Genomic DNA, 9,841 nt, shown 5'->3' with positions numbered 1-9,841 from the left:
ATCACCTCATGTACATTTAAAAATCTTATCAACTTATCTTGGGGGTAGTGGCTGTCTATAGTTCCGTTAAACCCTATTTGTGCAAGCAACCAATCTGTATTTTGCTGTTTCAGCCAAGTGTCCTGACTGACGCTGTAAGGCTGAACAATAATATCTGGCTCTTTGCCGAAATAAGTTAATGTCTGTTTTCTTCTAGTGATAATCATCTGGGCCACTGCTTTGTGATATGGCAAGATATTACATTTAGGAGAAATCTTTGAATGTATCTACATTATAGGGAATTTTTGCCATAGCAGTCTCATAGGCACATGAGTTGTATTAAAAATTAACAGATGCAATGGCAAGGAGTAATCTATATAAGTGACAAATTGTTCTTCAATAGCTTTTTCCACTAGCTGTAAGGCCAGCAATCTTTCTGAGGTTAGGGATCTAGGGGGAGTAGGATCAGAACTCCCTTTAAGAATATCAAATAAAGGTTTCAACTCCCCTGTAGTAAGCTTTAAATAGGGGCGAAGCCAATTAATATCACCTAACAATTTTTGAAAATCATTCAAGGTCCTTAAGTTATCTCTATGAATAACTATCTTCTGGGGAAAAACAGCTTGATCAGTAAGTCTAAAGCCCAAATAATTATAAGAATCCTGAGTTTGTATCTTTTCAGAAGCTATTTTCAACCCTTTTTCAACTAAGGCTTTTTGTAAGTCTTTATAACACAAAAGCAAATCTTGGGGGCCTTTTTCCACCATTAAAACATCATCTGTGAAATGAATGATGTAAATCTTTGGCCATTGTTGTCTCACAGGCTGAATGGCCTGTGCCACAAATCTCTGGTATAAGGTGGGACGATTAGCCATCCCCTGTGGGAGAACTGTCCATTGATATCTCTTTATAGGTTCCTTAAAATTTACAGAAGGAACACTAAAAGCAAATCTTTCACAATCCTTTGGATGCAAAGGGATGGTAAAGAAACAATCCTTCAGATCTACCACAATTTTATAATATCCTTTAGGAAAGGCTACTAGGGAGGGAAGCCCCGGTTGTAAAGATCTCATAGGTATTATAGTCTCATTAACTTTTTAAAAATCTTGTAATAGTTTCTATTTACCCGATTTCCTCTTGATAATGAAAATTGGTGTATTTCAAGGAGAATGAGACTCCACCAAATGTCTGGCTTTTAACTGCTCTTGCACTAGCGAAGAAGTGGCTTCTAGAAGAAGTGGCTTCTATTTTTTCTTTAGGTAAAGGCCACTGATCTACCCACACCGGAATATCATTAAGCCATTGGATTTTTTCAGCTTGGGATGCAGGCAAGATAGTGGCTGCTACTGAAGATACTTTAAACCTCTTGTGTTAGAGTGAGTTTTAGGATCCTCAAAAGTCTTACTTTCCTGTCTCTTCTTTTTTATAACCAGGCAGAGGTTCCTGTCTGAATGTCGGCTTAGTCACCATCTCATTAGAACTGTACATTACAACGCCCATCTGTGACAACAGATCTCTTCCCCACAGAGTTACAGGCAAATTTGACATAACATACGGCTGGATTTTTCCTGATTTTCCATCCCCATCTCTCCAGGTTAGCAATTTGGAACTATGTTTTGGGTTACTAGCATGCCCAAATCCTTGAAGGTGAGTTAAGGAATCAGTCAAGGGCCAGTTTGAGGGCCAGTCCTGCCCTCTTATAATCGTTACATCGGCCCCAGTATCTATTAATCCTTCAAAGCTTTTTCCATCAAATGTCAATTTAAGTTAGCTCTCTGATTAGTAATAGATTGAACCCAATTCACACCAGAGGAGTCAAAGCCACCTTGTCCTCTCTTATTTTTAAAGAATCTATACAGTGACTGATGTAAAGGGATTAAAACAAGTTGAGCAATTCTCTGATTAGTGGGTACAGTAATAACACCATGAGGGGAAGCAGCTATGATTTTAATATTTCCCTCATAATTATTATTTATAACACCTGGATAAATTTGCAGGCCTTTTACAAAAGAACTGCTTTGTCCTAAAAGAAAGCTACAGGTTTCTATAGGTAGCAGTCCAAAGACTCCGGTAGGCAGAGTTTGGACTGTCATTTCTGGGGTTAATACTGTGTGGATGGTGGAATAGAGGTCTAGTCTTGTATTTCCTGGGTTTGACCTGAAAAGCTCAAAAACTGATCTTTTTGGCTGGGCAGCAGATTTATAGCCCTATAAGCTGTTTTCTTTGAGTAAGTCAGGGTCTGGGCTGTCCCCTCTTTTTGTTTCCCAGCACTGGGCAGCTTAGAATGCCTGGCTTAGACTTGGACTCCCTGGCCCAGTGGTGGCCCTTTTTGCACCGGGGACAAATTTTTGGGGCATGCGGCCTGTTTGCCCATTCTCAGCACCTTTGTTCTTAGGACGATTACTTTTAAAATGATTTAGACTTTTACATTTAAAACATGCATTATTTCCTTGTTTCCGCGAGAATATTGTTTGTACGTGGGTCCCCTGCGAAATCGCGCAAGATGGCCCCATGTCTGCGCAAAGACGGACATACCCCGCCAAATCTGTCTGTCCCTTATGCGGTTGAATCGCAGCTCGGCACATTGTGTTAGCATTCTCATAAGCCAATTGTATAACAAAAGGACTTCCTGTGTCTGACTTTTTAAGGATTCTACTAGCTAAAATCAAAAGCCTGCCCACAAAGTTTTGGTAAGGCTCATCAGAACTCTGCCAAATGCTAGCTAAACTTCTACCAATATCTCCTTTAACTGGTAACAGTCCCCAAGCACGGTGCGCAACAGCCGAGATCTGTGTGTACACTGTAACGGGAAAATCCATTTGATTTGTCTGTATCTCATATGGACCCTCTCTTAAAAGCATATTGCTATCCCAGTCTAAATTACCAGCCTGAGCATTTAAAGCAGCAGTTTTTTTACTGGCGTCTCACCATTCAGAATCTCAAAGCAAAAAAATCTCCTCCTGACAGGGTAGCCTTACAAAGAGTCTTCCAGTCTAAGGGAGTTAAGTGTGACTCCATGACTGTATCCAGTAACGCTTGAGTGAATGGGGCTGAAGGGCCATATTGCACAACAGCCGTTTTTAACTCCTTTATCAACTTGAAATCCAAAGTCTGCCACAGGAAAGGCTAGCATATCAGACGTATCCTATCCTCTCCCACGAGCCTGACTCACAGCTCTTTCTAGCAGCACTGGTGAACTTCAGAAGAGTTACTCTTCCCTGCTTCTGACATCCTTTTTAGTTCCCGAAGCTCATTAGTCAACTTCTGAAGCCTAATTTTAAACTCTAATTTGCTTAGTCACGTGTCCCTATGAGTAGCACCTCCCCATGTGGGGACCATAGGTGGAGCCGGAGTCTCGCAAGAAAGCCAATTCTCATCAAAATAATGGGCAGCTCCTCTACTGAGTGATTTTTGTTTGAAATTAGTTCACCATAAGAGTTTCCATCTTTATCAAATTTAGAGTTAAGAGGACCCTTTTCTGAGAAGGCCCTCTCTGATAGGCACTCTTCCTGAGATTTTACAAGCTCTGCCTGGGTACAATTTGACCCCGGAGAGGTAGCATTTTTGATAGCATCATTTATGACCGCCCAGAGGCCTAAGGTGAAATTATCTGCCTGAGTGATTTTCAAGGCCTCACCAACTTTCTCCTAGGTTCTGTAATCTACTGTTTCTTCTTCCTTGAACCATGGGCACCAGCTATCTATCTTATCTAAAAAAAATTCTTACCAATTGTACTTCAAGCCCTACTCCTCTGGCCTGAAACAGCTCCTGAAAGCTAAGGACGACCGCCTGATCCATAACTTCAAACCCTACCTTCTCTCACCTGAAATAGCTCCTGAAAGCTGGGGACAACCACCTGATTCCAGTTTCTAGTTCTGATTAATACGCTGCTGACCAAAGCAGAACCAGCGTTGGGTTAGCACCGATTCAAGCTTAGTTTGTATCGTACTGTACCCTCAGCAACACTTTAAAAAATGAAGTTTTAAGCTAGCGCTAGCATGTACCTGTTTGTTGCTCTGGTGCCTGATACAAAGACCATTTGCTTTTTCCGTGGAGCTCCACATGGACAGCATTCTCTCAGCGTCCTCCTGCCATTCTTCAGGTCCCTGTTCAGGCACCAAACTGTTGCGTGCCATCCAGCGGCTCGCAAGGAACGGTTATGGCTGAGATGGCAGACTCGAGCTGAAAGAAAAGGAACTAGACGGACAAGAGAAAGAATGGAGCTAAGACAACCACGTTCTGATCAAAACTCAATTTTACTATTCAGTGCACCGGGTTATGAAGAAGGGGGAAGGGGCCCATTCCCACCAAATCATCCTGGAGTCCAGTTTCAGGTGAACATGTGTTTGGCGGCAGGCTCCACCCTGATGCTCTCTTCTTCCTAACAGTGAAATCTGAGCAACCAGGCTTCAGGCTGAGGTGGGGAGGGGAGGTTACGACTGTTATTTTGTGTTCTTTTATTTCCACCTAAAGGACACTCTGAGAATTCATTTTAAAGGGGGGCTGCCTGCAGTGAACTTGTGCTTGGGCTTATCTTTTTAGTGCTTTGAATGCCTCACCTCATGATTTCTGGTTTTCATTGAGAAATTAGCAATACATAACTTTGAGGTTCCTCTGTGTGTGATGAGCCACCCCGCCACCCTCACCCCCACCCCTGGCTTCACTAGTCCTTATGTCTGCCTGTAGCTGTCTCCATTTTGCTTGGACTTCGTTGTGTTTCTTGGATGTCTCATTAATGGTTTTCACCATTTTTGGGAAATCTATTGCCATTATTTCCTCGAGCACCCCTTCTGTCCCCTTGCCCTCCTCCTTCTGCACATCCTGCTGTGTGCACCGTGATCATCCTGCTGTGTGCACTATGATGCTTTACTGATACCATCTTTCTGCTTTCCACACTGTTCTCATCCCTTCCCCTAATTCTCCGGGTTTTGTTTGTTTTGGCTTTTTTAGATGGGGTTTCTCTAAGTACTCTTATCCAGTGAGTCACTCTATAGACCATGATGGCTTTGAACTCAGAGTCCCACCTGCCTCTGCCTCCCATGTGCTGGAATTAAAGGTGCCCAAGATCAAGGGTTCTTTAGGAACCGTTTGGCTTGATGATTCTTGTTTGCAGTGTTTCTTGTTGCTGTTGCAGGCATTGCTAAGCAACTATTTTTGTTTAACCTTTTGACAAATTCATTGTGGGCAAAATGATCACAATAAGCAAAGAAAAGTGAGAAAAGAAGGAAAAAATAGATAGATAGATAGATAGACCAATCCAGTGAGGTCCATAGGAAATTGCCAAAGCAGGACAGACAATGACAGCAGGTTTGGTGGCTTGGCAAAGTTCTGGACTCGTATTGTCCATGGCTCTCAGGTTTCTGTCTTTCACTTTGATGGTAAGATGGTTAGTCTTTAAGGCTACTGAAATTTGGGAGAAGACATGAGGTTAGGAAATTCAAATTAACATGAATCTCACTGATTTCACTAAGATTACACAATGTTTCTTGATTATACCATTAGTAAGATGGCTAGTGTATAAAAGCACTGGCTATGAAAGCCCAACGCAACTTTTACCCCCAGAAAACACATTCCTCTGACCCTGCCTCAAATACACACATACTACACCCCAACCAAACCCAACCAAACCCAACCCAACCCAACCAAACCCAACCAAACCAAACCAAACCAAACCAAACCACACCAAACCAAGAATCTGTTTTGTCATGATTTTCATCACTTCTGCTGTCAGGTGTCTGATGTGATTTCTTTGCATGTATCCTGTTTAGGCTTTATAGAGTTTATTATGTAGCTTAAGGTCTTCCTAGTCCATTTACTGTTGAGACTATAACAAAACATCTGAGCCTGGGTAGAAATACATTTATTTTGCTCATGGTCTGAAAGCCAGAAGTCCAAGGTTACTTGCTTGCATCTTAGTTTCTAGGAAGGGGAAAGGTAGGTGTCATGGTGCTTCAGCGCGGGATAGAAAATGGGAGATCTGTGGAAATGTGTAAAAGAAATGGAGACTAAAATTCTGTGACCTGCTTTCAAAGGCACTAATTTATTCATGCGCTCTCTAGCCCCTCATCCAAATATATTTCACTAGACCTTACCTCTCAGTGCCATTACATAGGAAGCCAAGCCTCAACATGACCTATGGTAGAAATAAACCTTTCACGTCTTTTGAGAGGTTTGGAAGATCTTTAGTCACTATGAATATTTTTTCATACAGAATATTTTGAGCATGTTTTTTCCTCCTCCAACTCCTCCCAGATCTTCCCTCCTGATCTATCCACCCAATTCTGTATTCTTTCTCTCTTTATCTCTCTCACAATCCACATCTCTTTATCTAACTCCATCTCTCTATCTTTAAAAAAGTCCACAAAAATAAAAATCAAAACCAAGCAAAAGCCAATAAGACAAAAAACAAAACAATACAAAAAGTACACACACACACACACACACACACATTCCTTCTTTGTTGGCCAATAACTTCTGAGCAAGAGCCCTGCCATGGAGTGTGGTTGATATAGCCAGTAATCGATTTTCTCTTCTTTGGCAGGTATCAATTTCAAATAAGTTTCATGGTTAAAAGAGGGACCCAGTGTCCAATTCCCCTTCCTAGTCTTTGAACTTCATCTGGCTTAGACCAGTGAAGGTCTTATGCCTACTGTCACAGTTTCTTTGAGTTTATGTGTACATCAATCCCATTGTGTCTGTAAGACACAATATCCTTGGAGTCCTCCATCACTTCTGGCTCCTATAGTCTTTCTGCCTCCTCTTCCTTATAGCCTTGAGGGGAGTGGTTTGATGAAGACATCTCATTTAGGAAGGAGTTCTCCAAAGTCTCTCACTCTCTGTGCTTTGTCTAGTTGTGGGTCTCTGTGTTAGTTCCCACCTACTGCAAGAGGAAGCTTCTCTGGTGAGGGCTGAGTGATGCACTGATCTAGGGATATAGCAATTAGTAGCTATTTTATTGCTATGTTCTTTTAGCAGAATAGAAACCTTTTAGTAGCTTTCCCCCTGGGCTCATTGCCTATATAATCTCAGGTTCTGGGCTACTTTAGCACTGTCAGGGATGTGTTTTACCTTGTAAAGTGAACCTTAAATTCCACCAGAAAGTTGTTGGTTACTGCCATGACATTTGTGTCATTAGTGCACCAGTATGTTTGCAGTGGTCCCTGCTTATAAGTGGCAGGGTTATAGATAGATGGTTACCCTTCTCTTCTGGTAGCATGCAGAGTTTCCCCCTATATTGTGAATGCTAGTCAGTGGGGGTGAAGATTTTACTTAGGCACTAGCTCAGCTCTAAGTTCAATGCCATGTGTAAGTATCTCCTTCTGCAGTTTCAGCCACTCTCCTTTAATTATTGCTCATGCTTCATTTTATTTCCCTTTTATGATTGTACCATAATATATGCACTTCCATCTGATGTCACACACTATTTTCTGTATTTTTCCTTATTTTAGACTAATGTGACTCTGGTCAGAAGACATTTCTACTAACATATCTTCCAGTTCACCAATTCTCTTTTTGACCGTATCAAGCTTACTCATTGCTGTATCCTTTTCTTTTTCTTTTTCTTTTCTTTTCTTTTTTTTTTTTTGGATTTACCATGGTTTTTTATTAGATATTTTCTTTATATACATTTCAAATGCTATCCTGAAATTTTCCTATACCCTCCCTCCACCCTGCTCCCCTACCCACCCACTCCTACTTCTTGGCCCTGGCATTCCCCTGTACTGGGACATATAAAGCATTGTTGTAGTCCTTATCCAAAATTTTACATTTTCCAATTCTATAATTTCTGTACACTTATTTTTTCTATTTTTAGTTCAGTGAAATTCTTTATCTTATTTTTCTCAACATATATATACTAAAGTAATTTTAGAATTCTATTCTCTGCTCTCTAATAGGTGAGTCTATTTGTGCCTAGCTAGCATGTATTGATTGAATGGTAATGCCATGCACGGAAAACTGTCCAGGTTCTAGAAAATGTTGATTTCTTACAGAGAGCAGTCAGAGTGATTGTTCCCTCCATTTAAAGATTGAGACGGCTTAAAACTTGTACTCTTCTCTCAAATAGTTAGACCAGTTTTACCTGAAGTATGGTATTTTAGAGCCAAGTTAGTCATTTTATTTTAAATGATATTATTTTGTTTGATCAACTTTGTAGAAACCATGATAGGCTTCAGTCTTGTTGCATGTCTGATCACCGTAGTTTCTTACGCCTTACATAGTAAACAAAAAACGAAACCAACCAACCAACCAAACAAACAATACTAATGGATTATATTTTGTTAAATCTCTGTTTTCACGTGAACATTTGAACATTCAGTCATGTTTCCACTGTCTACTTTCATTTTGAAATTGTGCTTTTCCTGGAAACAGAAACACAGAAAACTAAGAATTGAAGTTGTGGTCATCTGGATTGTTTCCCTTTCTCTGTTTTTTCTTAATTTATTCTTTCTCTATATTGGCTTCTTCCTTAAGTATTCGGATTTTCCTAAACTCAGATTGTCTGTTCCCAATATTCTTAACAGCATCTCAATTGAGTTCTCCTTCACCTCTGAATCTGTTCATGTGATCAGAGCTGAGTGCCTCATGTCAGTGACTGAATAGAGTGGAACAAAGCCCCTCGGTCTCTCCAAGCTACTATAAAAGAATTCCTTAGAATCAGTAGCTTGCAGATGACAGATTTTTATCACTTGCAGTTTGAGGTGTTGAGAAGATCAAGATCAGGACATCGTCTTCTTGCTGTGTTCTTACACAGAACAAACAGCGAGCCAGCTTGGAGTGTGATGTGGACCGCTCTTATGAGGTCATGGATTTCTTTCATGAGGTCGTGCCTCTCCTGACTTGATCTCTTCTGCAATGCTCCATTTCTCAATGCTCTTGGGATTAGGTGCCATAATACAAGTTTCCAGAACCCCCCCCCCCAAATATCCAGATCTCAGCAACACCATGAAGCTAGTGGATCAATCTTAGCTACCTGGAGCTGTCAATAGTCAAGCTGAGCAGTTTAGCAAAGTTATTCTAAGCTCTTCCCAGAAATCAGAAGAGATTTGCCAGCAAAAACAAAATGCCTGCCATGGTTACTCTTATCAGCTCATAAGCGTTAGATAGAGACTTACCAATGGAAACAAACATCTAAGTATGTCACATGCTCATCAAATAAAAATTTCTAAGGGAGTTGTCTAGAAAACTCTATGTGTATGTCTCATATATGCATCCCAACTGCAGTCTCCCCTCCTTCCTTCCCTCCCAGTCTCTCCCCTTTCCTCTCCTGCAAATCCACTTCTTTGTTTCCCTTCAGAAAAGGACAGGCCTCCCAGGGATAGCCACCAAACATGGCATATCAAGTTGCAATGAAATGAGGCACCTACTCATACTAAGGCTGGATGAGGCAACCCAAAAGGAGGAAAATGTTCCAAAAACAGCAAAAGAGTCAGAGACAGCCCCTGTTTTTACTGTTAGGAGTTCCACAAGGAGACCAAGCTACACAACATATACGCAGAGAACCTAGGTCAGAACCATGCAGGATCCTTGACTGTCAATTCAATTTCCGTGAGCCCAGGATAGTTGGTTGTGTGGGTTCTCTTATAGTGTTCCATCCCCACTCTAGGGATTTCCTGAGCTCCACCTAATGTTTGGCTGTGGGTCTCTGCATTTGTTCCCATGAGTTGATGCATGCAGCCTCTCAGATGACGATTAAGCTAGGCTCCAGTCTACAAGTACAGCAAAGAACCATTAGGAATCAACTGAATCCTTCCTTCCGTCCTTTCTTTCCTCCTTCTTTCCTAAGCCTTTTTTCATGAAGGGGTATTGTATTTTGTCGAAGGGTTTTCAACATCTAATGAGATGGCCATGTGTTTTGTTTTGT

The sequence above is a fragment of the Mus caroli genome, unplaced genomic scaffold (assembly GCF_978045245.1).
Source record: "Mus caroli unplaced genomic scaffold, Mus_caroli_1 scaffold_14, whole genome shotgun sequence".
Classification (NCBI taxonomy): domain Eukaryota; kingdom Metazoa; phylum Chordata; class Mammalia; order Rodentia; family Muridae; genus Mus; species Mus caroli.
This window is presented reverse-complemented; position numbering follows the sequence as displayed.